The sequence below is a fragment of the Embiotoca jacksoni genome, unplaced genomic scaffold (genome assembly GCF_022577435.1).
Source record: "Embiotoca jacksoni isolate LCO1_2020_lvr unplaced genomic scaffold, fEmbJac1.0.p SCAF_115, whole genome shotgun sequence".
NCBI lineage: Eukaryota > Metazoa > Chordata > Actinopteri > Embiotocidae > Embiotoca > Embiotoca jacksoni.
Window position 1 is genome coordinate 313,982 of NW_027185247.1, and position 21,211 is coordinate 335,192.

Here is a 21,211-nt window from a genome sequence, read left to right on the forward strand (position 1 = left end):
TTATCATGTATTACCATGTGTGTTATCATGTCTTACCATCTGTGTTATCATGTTTCCATCTGTCATCATTTGTTACCATGTGCTACCATGTGTTATCAAGTGTTACCATGTCTGTTATCACATGTTAACACGTGTTAACATAGGTAGGTAAGGTTGGTATTTACTTTATTAATCCCCGCGGTGAAATTGTTTCACTACAGCAGCATACAGAAGCAACAAGATAATAATAGAAATAAAAGAATAAAATAATAGAATAGAATAGAATATAGAAAACAATAACATATGTGGTATCATGTGTTACCATGTCTGTTATCACGTGGTCCCATCTGTTATACGATGTGTCAACATATGTTACCATGTGTTATCATGTGTTACCACCTGTTACCATCTGTTACCATGTGTTATCAGGTTTTACCACGTGTTACCGTGTGTTACCATGTGTTATCATGTATTCACATTCGTTAACATGTTTTACCATATGTTACCATGTGTGTTATCATGTTACCATGTGTAACCATGTGTTTTAACGTGTTACCATGATACCATGTGTTATCATATATTACCACGTGTTAACATGTGTTACCATATGTGTTATCATGTGTTACCACGTGTGAACAGGTGTTACCATGTGTTATCGGATGTTAGCATGTGTTATCATGTCTGTTATCGTATGTTACCACGTGTTACCACGTGTTATCATGTGTTACCATGTGTTACCATGTGTTATCATGTGTTACCATGTGTGTTATCATGTGTTACCATGTGTTATCATGTATTAACATTTGCTAACATATGCTACCATGTGTGTTATCATGTGTTACCATGTGTTACCATGTGTTTTAACGTGTTACCATGTTACCATGTGTTATCATGTCTTACCATGTTACCATGTGATACGATGTTTTACCATGTGTTGTCATACATGTTACAATGTGTTATCATGTGCTACCACCTGTTACCGTCTGTTACCGTGTTACCAGGGTTTACCACGTGTTACCATGTGTGTTGTCATGTCTTACCATGTTACCATGTGATACTATGTTTTACTATGTGTTATCATGTGTAAACATGTGTTATTGTCTTACCATGTCTGTTATCACGTTTTAACACTTTTTACCACTTGTTATCATGTGTTACCATTTCTTAACACGTGTTACCATGTGTTGTCATGCGTGTTGCCATAATTTATCATGTGTTACCACCTGTTACCATCTATTACCATGTGTTGTCAGGGTTTACCACGTGTTACCATGTGTTACCATGTGTTATCATGTATTAACATTTGTTAACATGTGTTACCATGTGTTACCATATCTGTTATCATATGTTACCATGTGTTAACATGTGTTACAATGTGTTTTATCATGTGTTACCATGTATGTTATGATGTGTTACCTTGTGTGTTATGATGTTTACCATCTGTTATCATGTATTTCCATTTGTCATCATGTGTTTCCATGTGTTACCATGTGTTACCATGTGTTACCATGTGTTACCATGCGTTATCATGCGTGTTATCATGTGTTGCCATGTTACCATGTGATGCCATGTGTGAACATGTGTTATCACGTGTTACCATGTGTTGTCACGTGTTACCATGTTTGTAATCATGCTACCATGTGTGTTGTCATGTTTACCATGTGTTATCATGTGTTCCCATCTGTTACAACGTGTTACCATGTGTTATCATCTGTTACCATGTGTTATCATGTCTTACCATTTCTGTTTTCATGTGCTACAACATGTTATCATTTTTTACCACGTGTTATCATGTGTAACCATGTGTTATTATGTCTTACCATGTGTTATCATGTGTTACCATGTGTTATCATGTTTTACCATGTCTGTTATCATGTGTTATCACGTGTTACCATGTGTTACCATGATTGTTATCAGGCGTTACCGTGTTACCATGTTTTACCATGTGTTACCACGTGGTACCATGGGTTACCATGTGTTACCATGTGTTACCATGTGTTATTATGTCTTGCCATGTGTTATCATGTGTTACCATGTGTTATCACGTATTAACATTTGTTAACATGTGTTACCTTGTGTTACCATGTTTGTTATCATATGTTACCATGTGTTATCATGTATTACCATGTGTGTTATCATGTCTTACCATCTGTGTTATCATGTTTCCATCTGTCATCATTTGTTACCATGTGTTAACATGTGTTATCAAGTGTTACCATGTCTGTTATCACGTGGTCCCATCTCTGTTATCATGTGTTACCATGCGTATTATCATGTTTTACCATGTGTTATCATGTTTTACCATGTCTGTTAACATGTGTTACCACGTATTACCATGAGTGTTATCAAGCGTTACCATGTTACCATGTGTTACCATGTGTTACCATTTGTTACCACTTGGTACCATGGGTTACCATATGTTACCACATTGTACCATGTGCTACCATGTGTTACCATGTTATCACGTGTTACCATCTGTGTTATCATGTGTTGTCGTGTTTGTTATCGTGTGGTACAATGTGTTACCATGTGTTACCACGTGTTATCATGTGTTATCATGTGTTGCCATGTGTGTTATCATGTGTTACCACGTGTTATCATGTGTTACCATCTGTGTTATCATGTGTTACCACGTATTACCATGAGTGTTATCAGGCGTTACCGTGTTACCATGTGTTACCATGTGTTACCATTTGTTACCACTTGGTACCATGGGTTACCATATGTTACCACATTGTACCATGTGTTACCATGTGTTACCATGTTATCACGTGTTACCATCTGTGTTATCATGTGTAATCGTGTTTGTTATCGTGTGGTACAATGTGTTTCCATGTGTTACCACGTGTTATCATGTGTCATCATGTGTTGCCATGTGTGTTATCATGTGTTACCACGTGTTATCATGTGTTACCACCTGTGTTATCATGTGTTACCATGTCTGTTATCACGTGGGCCCATATGTGTCATCATGTGTTACAATGTGTGTTATCATGTGTTAACATGTGTTACCATATCTGTTATCACGTGTTACAACATGTTATCATTTTTTATCACGTGTTATCATGTGTAACCATGTGTTATTATGTCTTACCATGTTTTATCATTTGTTACCATGTCTGTTATCACGTGGTCCCATCTCTGTCATCATGTGTTACCATGCGTATTATCATGTGTTACCATGTGTTATCATGTTTTACCATGTCTGTTAACATGTGTTACCACGTATTACCATGAGTGTTATCAGGCGTTACCGTGTTACCATGTGTTACCATGTGTTACCATGTTATCACGTGTTACCATCTGTGTAATCATGTGTTATCGTGTTTGTTATCGTGTGGTACAATGTGTTACCATGTGTTACCACGTGTTATCATGTGTTATCATGTGTTGCCATGTGTGTTACCATGTGTTACCACGTGTTATCATGTGTTACCATCTGTGTTATCATGTGTTACCATGTCTGTTATCACGTGGGCCCATATGTGTCATCATGTGTTACAATGTGTGTTATCATGTGTTTCCATGTGTTACCATGTGTTACCATGTCAGTTATCATATTTTACCACGTTACCATGTGTTATCATGTATTACCATGTTTTAACATGTGTTACCATCTGTGTTATCATGTTTCCATCTGTCATCATTTGTTACCATGTGTTACCATTTGTTATCAAGTGTTACCATGTCTGTTATCATATGTTAACACGTGTTAACATAGGTAGGTAAGGTTGGTATTTACTTCATTAATCCCCGCGGTGAATTTTTTTTCACGACAGCAGCATACAGAAGCAACAAGATAATAATAGAAATAAAAGAATAAAATAATATAACAGAATAGAATATAGAAAACAATAATATATGTGTTATCATGTGTTGCCATGTCTGTTATCACGTGGTCCCATCTGTTATACGATGTGTCAACATATGTTACCATGTGTTATCATGTGTTTCCACCTGTTACCATCTGTTATCATGTGTTATCATGTGTTACCATGTGTTATCATGTGTTGCCATCTGTGTTATCATGTTAGCGTGTGTTGCCATGTCATCACTTGTTACCATGTGTTACCATGTGTTACCATGTGTGTTATCATGTGTTACCATATGTTGTCATGTGTTACCACGTGTTATCATGTGTTACCATCTGTTATCATGTATTTCCATTTGTCATCATGTGTTACCATGTGTTACTATGCGTTATCATGCGTGTTATCATGTGTTGCCATGTTACCATGTGATACCATGTGTTAACATGTGTTATCATGTGTTACCATCTGTGTTGTCACGTGTTACCATGTGTGTTATCATGCAACCATGTGTGTTATCATGTTTACCATGTGTTATCATGTGTTCCCATCTGTTATAATGTGTTACCATGTGTTATCATCTATTACCATGTGTTATCATGTCTTAACATTTCTGTTATCATGTGCTCCAACATGTTATCATTTTTTACCACGTGTTATCATGTGTAACCATGTGTTATTATGTCCTACCATGTGTTATCATTTGTTACCATGTATTATCTTGTTTTACCATGTCAGTTATCATGTGTTACCACGTGTTACCATGATTGTTATCAGGCGTTGCCGTGTTGCCATATGTTACCATGTGTTACCACGTGGTACCATGGGTTACCATGTGTTACCATGTGTTATTATGTCTTACCATGTTTGTTATCATATGTTACCATGTGTTATCATGTATTACCATGTGTGTTATCATGTCTTACCATCTGTGTTATCATGTTTCCATCTGTCATCATTTGTTACCATGTGCTACCATGTGTTATCAAGTGTTACCATGTCTGTTATCACATGTTAACACGTGTTAACATAGGTAGGTAAGGTTGGTATTTACTTTATTAATCCCCGCGGTGAAATTGTTTCACTACAGCAGCATACAGAAGCAACAAGATAATAATAGAAATAAAAGAATAAAATAATAGAATAGAATAGAATATAGAAACAATAACATATGTGGTATCATGTGTTACCATGTCTGTTATCACGTGGTCCCATCTGTTATACGATGTGTCAACATATGTTACCATGTGTTATCATGTGTTACCACCTGTTACCATCTGTTACCATGTGTTATCAGGTTTTACCACGTGTTACCGTGTGTTACCATGTGTTATCATGTATTCACATTCGTTAACATGTTTTACCATATGTTACCATGTGTGTTATCATGTTACCATGTGTAACCATGTGTTTTAACGTGTTACCATGATACCATGTGTTATCATATATTACCACGTGTTAACATGTGTTACCATATGTGTTATCATGTGTTACCACGTGTGAACAGGTGTTACCATGTGTTATCGGATGTTAGCATGTGTTATCATGTCTGTTATCGTATGTTACCACGTGTTACCACGTGTTATCATGTGTTACCATGTGTTACCATGTGTTATCATGTGTTACCATGTGTGTTATCATGTGTTACCATGTGTTATCATGTATTAACATTTGCTAACATATGCAACCATGTGTGTTATCATGTGTTACCATGTGTTACCATGTGTTTTAACGTGTTACCATGTTACCATGTGTTATCATGTCTTACCATGTTACCATGTGATACGATGTTTTACCATGTGTTGTCATACATGTTACAATGTGTTATCATGTGCTACCACCTGTTACCGTCTGTTACCGTGTTACCAGGGTTTACCACGTGTTACCATGTGTGTTGTCATGTCTTACCATGTTACCATGTGATACTATGTTTTACTATGTGTTATCATGTGTAAACATGTGTTATTGTCTTACCATGTCTGTTATCACGTTTTAACACTTTTTACCACTTGTTATCATGTGTTACCATTTCTTAACACGTGTTACCATGTGTTGTCATGCGTGTTGCCATAATTTATCATGTGTTACCACCTGTTACCATCTATTACCATGTGTTGTCAGGGTTTACCACGTGTTACCATGTGTTACCATGTGTTATCATGTATTAACATTTGTTAACATGTGTTACCATGTGTTACCATATCTGTTATCATATGTTACCATGTGTTAACATGTGTTACAATGTGTTTTATCATGTGTTACCATGTATGTTATGATGTGTTACCTTGTGTGTTATGATGTTTACCATCTGTTATCATGTATTTCCATTTGTCATCATGTGTTTCCATGTGTTACCATGTGTTACCATGTGTTACCATGTGTTACCATGCGTTATCATGCGTGTTATCATGTGTTGCCATGTTACCATGTGATGCCATGTGTGAACATGTGTTATCACGTGTTACCATGTGTTGTCACGTGTTACCATGTTTGTAATCATGCTACCATGTGTGTTGTCATGTTTACCATGTGTTATCATGTGTTCCCATCTGTTACAACGTGTTACCATGTGTTATCATCTGTTACCATGTGTTATCATGTCTTACCATTTCTGTTTTCATGTGCTACAACATGTTATCATTTTTTACCACGTGTTATCATGTGTAACCATGTGTTATTATGTCTTACCATGTGTTATCATGTGTTACCATGTGTTATCATGTTTTACCATGTCTGTTATCATGTGTTATCACGTGTTACCATGTGTTACCATGATTGTTATCAGGCGTTACCGTGTTACCATGTTTTACCATGTGTTACCACGTGGTACCATGGGTTACCATGTGTTACCATGTGTTACCATGTGTTATTATGTCTTGCCATGTGTTATCATGTGTTACCATGTGTTATCACGTATTAACATTTGTTAACATGTGTTACCTTGTGTTACCATGTTTGTTATCATATGTTACCATGTGTTATCATGTATTACCATGTGTGTTATCATGTCTTACCATCTGTGTTATCATGTTTCCATCTGTCATCATTTGTTACCATGTGTTAACATGTGTTATCAAGTGTTACCATGTCTGTTATCACGTGGTCCCATCTCTGTTATCATGTGTTACCATGCGTATTATCATGTTTTACCATGTGTTATCATGTTTTACCATGTCTGTTAACATGTGTTACCACGTATTACCATGAGTGTTATCAAGCGTTACCATGTTACCATGTGTTACCATGTGTTACCATTTGTTACCACTTGGTACCATGGGTTACCATATGTTACCACATTGTACCATGTGCTACCATGTGTTACCATGTTATCACGTGTTACCATCTGTGTTATCATGTGTTGTCGTGTTTGTTATCGTGTGGTACAATGTGTTACCATGTGTTACCACGTGTTATCATGTGTTATCATGTGTTGCCATGTGTGTTATCATGTGTTACCACGTGTTATCATGTGTTACCATCTGTGTTATCATGTGTTACCACGTATTACCATGAGTGTTATCAGGCGTTACCGTGTTACCATGTGTTACCATGTGTTACCATTTGTTACCACTTGGTACCATGGGTTACCATATGTTACCACATTGTACCATGTGTTACCATGTGTTACCATGTTATCACGTGTTACCATCTGTGTTATCATGTGTAATCGTGTTTGTTATCGTGTGGTACAATGTGTTTCCATGTGTTACCACGTGTTATCATGTGTCATCATGTGTTGCCATGTGTGTTATCATGTGTTACCACGTGTTATCATGTGTTACCACCTGTGTTATCATGTGTTACCATGTCTGTTATCACGTGGGCCCATATGTGTCATCATGTGTTACAATGTGTGTTATCATGTGTTAACATGTGTTACCATATCTGTTATCACGTGTTACAACATGTTATCATTTTTTATCACGTGTTATCATGTGTAACCATGTGTTATTATGTCTTACCATGTTTTATCATTTGTTACCATGTCTGTTATCACGTGGTCCCATCTCTGTCATCATGTGTTACCATGCGTATTATCATGTGTTACCATGTGTTATCATGTTTTACCATGTCTGTTAACATGTGTTACCACGTATTACCATGAGTGTTATCAGGCGTTACCGTGTTACCATGTGTTACCATGTGTTACCATGTTATCACGTGTTACCATCTGTGTAATCATGTGTTATCGTGTTTGTTATCGTGTGGTACAATGTGTTACCATGTGTTACCACGTGTTATCATGTGTTATCATGTGTTGCCATGTGTGTTACCATGTGTTACCACGTGTTATCATGTGTTACCATCTGTGTTATCATGTGTTACCATGTCTGTTATCACGTGGGCCCATATGTGTCATCATGTGTTACAATGTGTGTTATCATGTGTTTCCATGTGTTACCATGTGTTACCATGTCAGTTATCATATTTTACCACGTTACCATGTGTTATCATGTATTACCATGTTTTAACATGTGTTACCATCTGTGTTATCATGTTTCCATCTGTCATCATTTGTTACCATGTGTTACCATTTGTTATCAAGTGTTACCATGTCTGTTATCATATGTTAACACGTGTTAACATAGGTAGGTAAGGTTGGTATTTACTTCATTAATCCCCGCGGTGAATTTTTTTTCACGACAGCAGCATACAGAAGCAACAAGATAATAATAGAAATAAAAGAATAAAATAATATAACAGAATAGAATATAGAAAACAATAATATATGTGTTATCATGTGTTGCCATGTCTGTTATCACGTGGTCCCATCTGTTATACGATGTGTCAACATATGTTACCATGTGTTATCATGTGTTTCCACCTGTTACCATCTGTTATCATGTGTTATCATGTGTTACCATGTGTTATCATGTGTTGCCATCTGTGTTATCATGTTAGCGTGTGTTGCCATGTCATCACTTGTTACCATGTGTTACCATGTGTTACCATGTGTGTTATCATGTGTTACCATATGTTGTCATGTGTTACCACGTGTTATCATGTGTTACCATCTGTTATCATGTATTTCCATTTGTCATCATGTGTTACCATGTGTTACTATGCGTTATCATGCGTGTTATCATGTGTTGCCATGTTACCATGTGATACCATGTGTTAACATGTGTTATCATGTGTTACCATCTGTGTTGTCACGTGTTACCATGTGTGTTATCATGCAACCATGTGTGTTATCATGTTTACCATGTGTTATCATGTGTTCCCATCTGTTATAATGTGTTACCATGTGTTATCATCTATTACCATGTGTTATCATGTCTTAACATTTCTGTTATCATGTGCTCCAACATGTTATCATTTTTTACCACGTGTTATCATGTGTAACCATGTGTTATTATGTCCTACCATGTGTTATCATTTGTTACCATGTATTATCTTGTTTTACCATGTCAGTTATCATGTGTTACCACGTGTTACCATGATTGTTATCAGGCGTTGCCGTGTTGCCATATGTTACCATGTGTTACCACGTGGTACCATGGGTTACCATGTGTTACCATGTGTTATTATGTCTTACCATGTTTGTTATCATATGTTACCATGTGTTATCATGTATTACCATGTGTGTTATCATGTCTTACCATCTGTGTTATCATGTTTCCATCTGTCATCATTTGTTACCATGTGCTACCATGTGTTATCAAGTGTTACCATGTCTGTTATCACATGTTAACACGTGTTAACATAGGTAGGTAAGGTTGGTATTTACTTTATTAATCCCCGCGGTGAAATTGTTTCACTACAGCAGCATACAGAAGCAACAAGATAATAATAGAAATAAAAGAATAAAATAATAGAATAGAATAGAATATAGAAACAATAACATATGTGGTATCATGTGTTACCATGTCTGTTATCACGTGGTCCCATCTGTTATACGATGTGTCAACATATGTTACCATGTGTTATCATGTGTTACCACCTGTTACCATCTGTTACCATGTGTTATCAGGTTTTACCACGTGTTACCGTGTGTTACCATGTGTTATCATGTATTCACATTCGTTAACATGTTTTACCATATGTTACCATGTGTGTTATCATGTTACCATGTGTAACCATGTGTTTTAACGTGTTACCATGATACCATGTGTTATCATATATTACCACGTGTTAACATGTGTTACCATATGTGTTATCATGTGTTACCACGTGTGAACAGGTGTTACCATGTGTTATCGGATGTTAGCATGTGTTATCATGTCTGTTATCGTATGTTACCACGTGTTACCACGTGTTATCATGTGTTACCATGTGTTACCATGTGTTATCATGTGTTACCATGTGTGTTATCATGTGTTACCATGTGTTATCATGTATTAACATTTGCTAACATATGCAACCATGTGTGTTATCATGTGTTACCATGTGTTACCATGTGTTTTAACGTGTTACCATGTTACCATGTGTTATCATGTCTTACCATGTTACCATGTGATACGATGTTTTACCATGTGTTGTCATACATGTTACAATGTGTTATCATGTGCTACCACCTGTTACCGTCTGTTACCGTGTTACCAGGGTTTACCACGTGTTACCATGTGTGTTGTCATGTCTTACCATGTTACCATGTGATACTATGTTTTACTATGTGTTATCATGTGTAAACATGTGTTATTGTCTTACCATGTCTGTTATCACGTTTTAACACTTTTTACCACTTGTTATCATGTGTTACCATTTCTTAACACGTGTTACCATGTGTTGTCATGCGTGTTGCCATAATTTATCATGTGTTACCACCTGTTACCATCTATTACCATGTGTTGTCAGGGTTTACCACGTGTTACCATGTGTTACCATGTGTTATCATGTATTAACATTTGTTAACATGTGTTACCATGTGTTACCATATCTGTTATCATATGTTACCATGTGTTAACATGTGTTACCGTGTGATATTATCTGTTACCATGTGGAAACATGTTTTATTATCTTACCATGGATGTTATCATGTGTTACCATGTGTTACCACGTATTACCATGTGTGTTATCAGGCGTTACCCTGTTACCATGTGTTACCATGTGTTACCATTTGTTACCACTTGGTACCATGGGTTACCATATGTTACCACATGGTACCATGGGTTACCATGTGTTACCCTGTGTTCTCATGTGTTACCATGTTATCATGTGTTACCATCTGTGTTATCATGTGTTATCGTGTTTGTTATCGTTTGGTACAATGTGTTACCATGTGTTACCACGTGTTATCATGTGTTATCATGTGTTACCATGTCTGTTATCACGTGGGCCCATATGTGTCATCATGTGTTACAATGTGTTATCATGTGTTACCATGTGTTACCATGTGTTACCATGTCTGTTATCATATGTTACCACGTGTTACCATGTGTTATCATGTATTACCATGTTTTAACATGTGTTACCATGTGTGTTATCATGTGTTACCATGTGTTATCATGTGTTACCACGTGTGTTTTCATGCGTTACCATCTGTTATCATGTATTTCCATTTGTCATCATGTGTTTCCATGTGTTACCATGTGTTACCACGTGTTACCATGCGTTATCATGCGTGTTATCATGTGTTGCCATGTTACCATGTGATACCATGTGTTAACATGTGTTATCATGTGTTACCATCTGTGTTGTCACGTGTTACCATGTGTGTTATCATGTAACCATGTGTGTTATCATGTTTACCATGTGTTATCATGTGTTCCCATCTGTTATAATGTGTTACCATGTGTTATCATCTATTACCATGTGTTATCATGTCTTAACATTTCTTTTGTCATGTGCTCCAACATGTTATCATTTTTTACCACGTGTTATCATGTGTAACCATGTGTTATTATGTCCTACCATGTCTTATCATTTGTTACCATGTATTATCTTGTTTTACCATGTCTGTTATCATGTGTTACCACGTGTTACCATGTGTTACCACGTGTTACCATGATTGTTATCAGGCGTTACCGTGCTACCATGTGTTACCATGTGTTACCACGTGGTACAATGGGTTACCATGTGTTACCATGTGTTATTATGTCTTACCATGTGTTATCATGTGTTACCATGTGTTACCCTGTGTTATCATGTGTTACCATGTTATCATGTGTTACCATCTGTGTTATCATGTGTTATCGTGTTTGTTATCGTTTGGTACAATGTGTTACCATGTGTTACCACGTGTTATCATGTGTTATCATGTGTTACCATGTCTGTTATCACGTGGGCCCATATGTGTCATCATGTGTTACAATGTGTTATCATGTGTTACCATGTGTTACCATGTGTTACCATGTCTGTTATCATATGTTACCACGTGTTACCATGTGTTATCATGTATTACCATGTTTTAACATGTGTTACCATGTGTGTTATCATGTGTTACCATGTGTTATCATGTGTTACCACGTGTGTTTTCATGCGTTACCATCTGTTATCATGTATTTCCATTTGTCATCATGTGTTTCCATGTGTTACCATGTGTTACCACGTGTTACCATGCGTTATCATGCGTGTTATCATGTGTTGCCATGTTACCATGTGATACCATGTGTTAACATGTGTTATCATGTGTTACCATCTGTGTTGTCACGTGTTACCATGTGTGTTATCATGTAACCATGTGTGTTATCATGTTTACCATGTGTTATCATGTGTTCCCATCTGTTATAATGTGTTACCATGTGTTATCATCTATTACCATGTGTTATCATGTCTTAACATTTCTTTTGTCATGTGCTCCAACATGTTATCATTTTTTACCACGTGTTATCATGTGTAACCATGTGTTATTATGTCCTACCATGTGTTATCATTTGTTACCATGTATTATCTTGTTTTACCATGTCTGTTATAATGTGTTACCACGTGTTACCATGTGTTACCACGTGGTACCATGGGTTACCATGTGTTACCATGTGTTATTATGTCTTACCATGTGTTATCATGTGTTACCATGTGTTATCATGTATTAACATATGTTAACATGTGTTACCTTGTGCTACCATGTTTGTTATCATATGTTACCATGTGTTATCATGTATTACCATATGTGTTATCATGTCTTACCATATGTGTTATCATGTTTCCATCTATCATCATTTGTTACCATGTGTTACCATGTGTTATCAAGTGTTACCATGTCTGTTATCACATGTTAACACGTGTTTACATAGGTAGGTAAGGTTGGTATTGACTTTATTAATCCCCGCGGTGAAATTGTTTCACTACAGCAGCATACAGAAGCAACAAGATAATAATAGAAATAAAAGAATAAAATAATAGAATAGAATAGAATATAGAAAACAATAACATATGTGGTATCATGTGTTACCATGTCTGTTTTCACGTGGTCCCATCTGTTATACGATGTGTCAACATATGTTACCATGTGTTATCATGTGTTACCACCTGTTTCCATCTGTTACCATGTGTTATCAGGTTTTCCACGTGTTACCGTGTGTTACCATGTGTTATCATGTATTCACATTTGTTAACATGTTTTACCATATGTTACCATGTGTGTTATCATGTTACCATGTGTTACCATGTGTTATCATGTGCTACCATGTGTGTTATCATGTGTTACCATGTGTTATCATGTATTAACATTTGCTAACATATGTTACCATGTGTGTTATCATGTGTTACCATGTGTTACCATGTGTTTTAACGTGTTACCATGTTACCATGTGTTATCATGTCTTACCATGTTACCATGTGATACGATGTTTTACCATGTGTTGTCATACATGTTACAAAGTGTTATCATGTGCTACCACCTGTTACCATCTGTTACCGTGTTACCAGGGTTTACCACGTGTTACCATGTGTGTTGTCATGTCTTACCATGTTACCATGTGATACTATGTTTTACTATGTGTTATCATGTGTAAACATGTGTTATTGTCTTACCATGTCTGTTATCACGTTTTAACACTTTTTACCACTTGCTATCATGTGTTACCATTTGTTAACACGTGTTACCATGTGTTGTCATGCGTGTTGCCATAATTTATCATGTGTTACCACCTGTTACCATCTGTTACCATGTGTTATCAGGGTTTACCACGTGTTACCATGTGTTACCATGTGTTATCATGTATTAACATTTGTTAACATGTGTTCCCATGTGTTACCATATCTGTTATCATATGTTACCATGTGTTAACATGTGTTACCGTGTGATATTATGTGATACCATGTGGAAACATGTTTTATTGTCTTACCATGTCTGTTATCATGTGTTCCCACGTATTAACATGTGTTACCATGTGTTACCATGTGTTACCATGTGTTACCATGCGTTATCATGCGTGTTATCATGTGTTGCCATGTTACCATGTGATACCATGCGTTAACGTGTTACCATGTGTTGTCATGCGTGTTGCCACGTGTTATCATGTGCTACCACCTGTTACCATGTGTTATCAGGGTTTACCACGTGTTACCATGTGTTACCATGTGTTATCATGTATTAACATTTGAAAACATGTGTTACCTTGTGTTACCATGTTTGTTATCATATGTTTCCATGTGTTATCATGTATTGCCATATGTGTTATCATGTCTTACCATATGTGTTATCATGTTTCCATCTGTCATCATTTGTTACCATGTGTTACCATGTGTTATCAAGTGTTACCATGTCTGTTATCATATGTTAACACGTGTTAACATAGGTAGGTAAGGTTGGTATTTACTTTATTAATCCCCGCGGTGAAATAGTTTCACTACAGCAGCATACAGAAGCAACAAGATAATAATAGAAATAAAAGAATAAAATAATAGAATAGAATAGAATGTAGAAAACACTAACATATGTGTTATCATGTGTTACCATGTCTGTTATCACGTGGTCCCATCTGTTATACGATGTGTCAACACATGTTACCATGTGTTATCATGTGTTACCATGTGTTATCAGGTTTTACCACGTGCTATCATGTGTTACCATGTGTTATCATGTATTCACATTTGTTAACATGTTTTACCAAGTGTTACCATGTCTGTTATCATGTGTTTCCATGTGTTACCATGTATTCTCATGTGTTACCATGTGTTATCATGTATTAACATTTGCGAACATATGTTACCATGTGTGTTATCATGTTACCATGTGTTACCATGTGTTTTAACGTGTTACCATGTTACCATGTTTTATCATGTCTTACAATGTTAACATGTGTTACGATGTGTGTTATCAGGTGTTATCATGTCTTACCATGTGTTACCATGTATTATCATGTGTTACCATGTGTGTTATCATGTCTTACCATGTTGCCATGTGATACGATGTTTTACCATGTGTTATCATGTGTAAACATGTTATAGTCTTACCATGTCTGTTGTCACTTTTTACCACGTGTTACCATTTGTTATCATGTCTTACCATTTGTTAACATGTGTTACCATGTGTTGTCATGTGTTAATATGTGTTACCATGTCTGTTATCATGTGTTACCATGAATGTTATCATGTTAACATGTGTTATCATGTGTTACCATGTGTTGTCATGCGTGTTACCATGTGTTATCATGTGTTACCACCTGTTACCATCTGTTACCATGTGCTACCAGGGTTTACCACGTGTTACCATGTGTTACCATGTGTTATCATATATTAACATTTGTTAACATGTGTAACCATGTGTGTTATCATGTTTTATCATGTGTTACCATGTATTATCATGTGTTACCATGTGTGTTATCATGTCTTACCATGTTACCATTTGATACTATGTTTTACTACGTGTTATCGTGTGTAAACGTGTTATTGTCTAACCATGTCTGTTGTCACGTTTTACCACTTTTTACCACTTGTTATCATGTGTTACCACCTGTTACCATCTGTTACCATGTGTTATCAGGGTTTACCACGTGTTACCATGTGTTACCATGTCTTATCATGTATTAACATTTGTTAACATGTGTTACCTTGTGTTCCATGTTTGTTATCATGTGTTGCCATGTGTTACCATGTGGACACGTGTCATTGTCTTACCATGTCTGTTATCATGTGTTACCATGTCTGTTATCATGTGTTGCCACGTGTTACCATGTGTTATCATGTATTACCATGTGTTAACATGTGTTACCATGTGTTATCAGGTGTTACCACCTGTCACCATCTGTTACCATGTGTTACCATGTGTTATCATGTATTCACATTTGTTAACATGTGTTACCATGTGTTACCATGTCCGTTTTCATGTGTTGCCACGTGTTATCACGTGATACGATGTGTTGCCATGTGTTATCATGTTTTATCATGTCTGTTATCATGTGTTGCCATGTTTTATCACGTGATACGATGTGTTGCCATGTGTTATCATGTGTAAACCTGTGTTATTGTCTTACCATGTGTTATCATGTGTTACAATGTGTTTTATCATGTGTTACCATGTGTGTTATTATGTGTTACCTTGTGTGTTATGATGTTTACCATCTGTTATCATGTATTTCCATTTGTCATCATGTGTTTCCATGTGTTACCATGTGTTACCATGTGTTACCATGCGTTATCATGCGTGTTATCATGTGTTGCCATGTTACCATGTGATACCATGTGTGAACATGTGCTACAACATGTTATCATTTTTTACCACGTGTTATCATGTGTAACCATGTGTTATTATGTCTTACCATGTGTTATCATGTGTTACCATGTGTTATCATGTTTTACCATGTCTGTTATCATGTGTTATCACGTGTTACCATGTGTTACCATGATTGTTATCAGGCGTTACCGTGTTGCCATGTTTTACCATGTGTTACCACGTGGTACCATGGGTTACCATGTGTTACCATGTGTTATTATGTCTTGCCATGTGTTATCATGTGTTACCATGTGTTATCACGTATTAACATTTGTTAACATGTGTTACCTTGTGTTACCATGTTTGTTATCATATGTTACCATGTGTTATCATGTATTACCATGTGTGTTATCATGTCATACCATCTGTGTTATCATGTTTCCATCTGTCATCATTTGTTACCATGTGTTACCATGTGTTATCAAGTGTTCCCATGTCTGTTATCACGTGGTCCCATCTCTGTTATCATGTGTTACCATGCGTATTATCATGTTTTACCATGTGTTATCATGTTTTACCATGTCTGTTAACATGTGTTACCACGTATTACCATGAGTGTTATCAGGCGTTACCGTGTTACCATGTGTTACCATGTGTTACCATTTGTTACCACTTGGTACCATGGGTTACCATATGTTACCACATTGTACCATGTGTTACCATGTGTTACCATGTTATCACGTGTTACCATCTGTGTTATCATGTGTTATCGTGTTTGTTATCGTGTGGTACAATGTGTTACCATGTGTTACCACGTGTTATCATGTGTTATCATGTGTTGCCATGTGTGTTATCATGTGTTACCACGTGTTATCATGTGTTACCATCTGTGTTATCATGTGTTACCACGTATTACCATGAGTGTTATCAGGCGTTACCGTGTTACCATGTGTTACCATGTGTTACAATTTGTTACCACTTGGTACCATGGGTTACCATATGTTACCACATTGTACCATGTATTACCATGTGTTACCATGTTATCACGTGTTACCATCTGTGTTATCATGTGTTATCGTGTTTGTTATCGTGTGGTACAATGTGTTTCCATGTGTTACCACGTGTTATCATATGTTATCATGTGTTGCCATGTGTGTTATCATGTGTTACCACGTGTTATCATGTGTTACCACCTGTGTTATCATGTGTTACCATGTCTGTTATCACGTGGGCCCATATGTGTCATCATGTGTTACAATGTGTGTTATCATGTGTTAACATGTGTTACCATATCTGTTATCACGTGTTACAACATGTTATCATTTTTTATCACGTGTTATCATGTGTAACCATGTGTTATTATGTCTTACCATGTGTAATCATTTGTTACCATGTCTGTTATCACGTGGTCCCATCTCTGTTATCATGTGTTACCATGCGTATTATCATGTGTTACCATGTGTTATCATGTTTTACCATGTCTGTTAACATGTGTTACCACGTATTACCATGAGTGTTATCAGGCGTTACCGTGTTACCATGTGTTACCATGTGTTACCATTTGTTACCACTTGGTACCATGGGTTACCATATGTTACCACATTGTACCATGTGTTACCATGTGTTACCATGTTATCACGTGTAACCATCTGTGTTATCATGTGTTATCGTGTTTGTTATCGTGTGGTACAATGTGTTACCATGTGTTACCACGTGTTATCATGTGTTATCATGTGTTGCCATGTGTGTTATCATGTGTTACCACGTGTGATCATGTGTTACCATCTGTGTTACCACGTATTACCATGAGTGTTATCAGGCGTTACCGTGTTACCATGTGTTACCATGTGTTACCATTTTTTACCACTTGGTACCATGGGTTACCATTTGTTACCACATTGTACCATGTGTTACCATGTGTTACCATGTTATCACGTGTTACCATCTGTGTTATCATGTGTTATCGTGTTTGTTATCGTGTGGTACAATGTGTTTCCATGTGTTACCACGTGTTATCATGTGTTATCATGTGTTGCCATGTGTGTTATCATGTGTTACCACGTGTTATCATGTGTTACCATCCGTGTTATCATGTGTTACCATGTCTGTTATCACGTGGGCCCATATGTGTCATCATGTGTTACAATGTGTGTTATCATGTGTTAACATGTGTTACCATATCTGTTATCACGTGTTACAACATGTTATCATTTTTTATCACGTGTTATCATGTGTAACCATGTGTTTTTATGTCTTACCATGTTTTATCATTTGTTACCATGTCTGTTATCACGTGGTCCCATCTCTGTTATCATGTGTTACCATGCGTATTATCATGTGTTACCATGTGTTATCATGTTTTACCATGTCTGTTAACATGTGTTACCACGTATTACCATGAGTGTTATCAGGCGTTACCGTGTTACCATGTGTTACCATTTGTTACCACTTGGTACCATGGGTTACCATATGTTACCACATTGTACCATGTGTTACCATGTGTTACCATGTTATCACGTGTTACCATCTGTGTTATCATGTGTGATCGTGTTTGTTATCGTGTGGTACAATGTGTTACCATGTGTTACCACGTGTTATCATGTGTTATCATGTGTTGCCATGTGTGTTATCATGTGTTACCACGTGTGATCATGTGTTACCATCTGTGTTACCACGTATTACCATGAGTGTTATCAGGCGTTACCGTGTTACCATGTGTTACCATGTGTTACCATTTGTTACCACTTGGTACCATGGGTTACCATTTGTTACCACATTGTACCATGTGTTACCATGTGTTACCATGTTATCACGTGTTACCATCTGTGTTATCATGTGTTATCGTGTTTGTTATCGTGTGGTACAATGTGTTTCCATGTGTTACCACGTGTTATCATGTGTTATCATGTGTTGCCATGTGTGTTATCATGTGTTACCACGTGTTATCATGTGTTCCCATCCGTGTTATCATGTGTTACCTTGTCTGTTATCACGTGGGCCCATATGTGTCATCATGTGTTACAATGTGTGTTATCATGTGTTAACATGTGTTACCATATCTGTTATCACGTGTTACAACATGTTATCATTTTTTATCACGTGTTATCATGTGTAACCATGTGTTTTTATGTCTTACCATGTTTTATCATTTGTTACCATGTCTGTTATCACGTGGTCCCATCTCTGTTATCATGTGTTACCATGCGTATTATCATGTGTTACCATGTGTTATCATGTTTTACCATGTCTGTTAACATGTGTTACCACGTATTACCATGAGTGTTATCAGGCGTTACCGTGTTACCATGTGTTACCATGTGTTACCATGTGTTATCATGTGTTACCATCTGTGTTATCATGTGTTACCATGTCTGTTATCACGTGGGCCCATATGTGTCATCATGTGTTACAATGTGTGTTATCATGTGTTTCCATGTGTTACCATGTGTTACCATGTCAGTTATCATATTTTACCACGTTACCATGTGTTATCATGTATTACCATGTTTTAACATGCGTTACCATCTGTGTTATCATGTTTCCATCTGTCATCATTTGTTACCATGTGTTACCATTTGTTATCAAGTGTTACCATGTCTGTTATCATATGTTAACACGTGTTAACATAGGTAGGTAAGGTTGGTATTTACTTCATTAATCCCCGCGGTGAAATTTTTTTCACTACAGCAGCATACAGAAGCAACAAGATAATAATAGAAATAAAAGAATAAAATAATAGAACAGAATAGAATATAGAAAACAATAATATAGGTGTTATCATGTGTTGCCATGTCTGTTATCACGTGGTCCCATCTGTTATACGATGTGTCAACATATGTTACCATGTGTTATCATGTGTTTCCACCTGTTACCATCTGTTATCATGTGTTATCATGTGTTACCATGTGTTATCATGTATTCACATTTGTTAACATGTTTTACCATGTGTTACCATGTCTGTTATCATGTGTTATCATGTGTTACCATGTGTTATCATGTGTTTGCCATCTGTGTTATCATGTTAGCGTGTGTTGCCATGTCATCACTTGTTACCATGTGTTACCATGTGTTACCATGTGTGTTATCATGTGTTACCACGTGTGTTATCATGTGTTACCATGTGTTACCATGCGTTATCATGCGTGTTATCATGTGTTGCCATGTTACCATGTGATACCATGTGTTAACATGTGTGATCATGTGTTACCATCTGTGTTGTCATGTGTTACCATGTGTGTTATCATGTGTTACCATGTGAGTTATCATGTTTACCATGTGTTATCATGTGTTCCCATCTGTTATAACGTGTTACCATGTGTTATCATGTTTTACCATGTCTGTTATCATGTTACCACGTGTTACCATGTGTTATCATGTGTTACCACGTGTTGCCATGATTGTTATCAGGCGTTACCGTATTACCATGTGTTACCACGTGGTACCATGCGTTACCATGTGTTATCACGTATTACCATGTGTTACCACGTGGTACCATGGGTTACCATGTGTTACCATGTGTTATAATGTGTTTCCATGTGATACCGTGTGTTATCATGCGTTGCCATGTTATCCTGTGTGTTATCGTGTGGTACAATGTGTTACCGTGTGTTATCATTTGTCATCGTGTGTTACCATGTGTTACCACGTGTTATCAAGTGTTACCATGTGTTATCATGCATTACAATGTATCATCATGTCTTACCATGTTTTACAATGTGTGAAAACGTGTTACCATGTGTTTTATCATGTGTTACCATGTGATACTGTGTTACCATGTGTTTTATAATGTGTTATCATGTTACCATGTGATACTGTGTGTTACCATGTGTAAACATGTGTTATAGTCTTACCATGTCTGTTATCATGTGTTACCACGTGTTACCAT